At 34.8% G+C, this 1,166-nt stretch overlaps 1 long non-coding RNA gene across 1 annotated transcript in view; it reads left to right on the top strand.

Annotated features, from left to right (window-relative positions):
- LOC104987055 overlaps positions 1–1,121 on the top strand; it is a 19,614-nt gene extending 18,493 nt beyond the window's left edge. The window contains exon 3 of the long non-coding RNA XR_825101.1: positions 1,048–1,121. This is a non-coding gene — a long non-coding RNA (uncharacterized LOC104987055). The remainder of the gene's footprint in view (positions 1–1,047) is intronic.
- The last annotated feature ends 45 nt before the right edge of the window (positions 1,122–1,166 follow it).

Below are 1,166 nucleotides of genomic sequence, written 5' to 3'. Positions count from 1 at the left end.
ACTAGTTATCTGTTATACACACGATAGTGTATATATGTTGATGCTATTTTCTAAATTTATCCTAGCCTCTCCTTCCCCTGCTTTGTCCACAAGTCTGTTCTCTGCATCTGGGTCTCTAATTCTTCTCTCTGAAGAGCTTACTCTGTTGATTTTTAACTGAGTTCACATTAGTACATTTTGACAGCAAATAGGGAGTAATTAAGACTTTCATAGAAATCATTTGGCCATATTTATCTTATCACAAGTGTGGCGGGAGGTTCTTCTGCTGGTTTCTCTGGCATGATTGTGTCAGAAGACATCAGCAATAGGAGGGCTCTCTGGAAGTATTACAGCACCCTAATGATGTATGGGGTCTCAAAGAGTCGGACACTACTGAGCAACTGAATTGAACTGAACTGAACTGAATGATGTATAGAAAATCTCCCTAACGATGTATAGAAAAGTGTTTCTTTCCCTGCATCCACACTAATATTGGATTTAATAATATTTTTTCAGTTTCAGGGATAAAAAACCTCATCTTAATTCTAAACAAAAACAGTAGGATCCTTTTGGAAAGAAATTTGCCTGAGCAGATGTCCCTGGGATGTTTTTTTAAGGTTCCATTTAATACAGCACTTCTGGGGCTTATTTTATACTAATAGTAATAAATGTTTAAAGTAATAAAATGTTCCTTTTGGATTTGCATGAATAATTTTCCATTCTCAAAATTAAAATTTTAGTAGGAAGTTATAAGCCCTATACTAAGCCAAGCTATTTATATAGTTTGTCATAAAGATGTTTCTAATTAAAGAAAAATCTTAAATTCTCCTTTATTTGAGTAGGTTATCATTTTAGTGGTTGGGACGTATTCTTGAGTTTTGATTGCCACCAAGCATCTTAAAGAATGAGCATTTCCCTATTGCATATTGCACAGAAAATATTTCTGGAATTTATCTTTAGAATTAAGGACATTATCCATTTGGCCAGAATGTCAGCTCCAAACCATTCCTAATCAGATAGTCAAAAATAAATCTATTTATTGTTTGTTGCTTTGTTTCTTGCCTTTAGGATCCTGAGAGAAGCCACTTTGTCCTAATTGCTGGGGAGCCATTAAAAGAACCAGTTGTCCAGCATGGTAAGCCTCAAATGATGGCTGTTTTCTTGGTTGGTTTTCATTTCTTTGAAAG

Source organism: Bison bison, unplaced genomic scaffold (assembly GCF_000754665.1).
Source record: "Bison bison bison isolate TAMUID 2011002044 unplaced genomic scaffold, Bison_UMD1.0 scf7180017845921, whole genome shotgun sequence".
In the NCBI taxonomy this organism is placed as follows: domain Eukaryota; kingdom Metazoa; phylum Chordata; class Mammalia; order Artiodactyla; family Bovidae; genus Bison; species Bison bison.
This window is presented reverse-complemented; position numbering and strand designations above follow the sequence as displayed.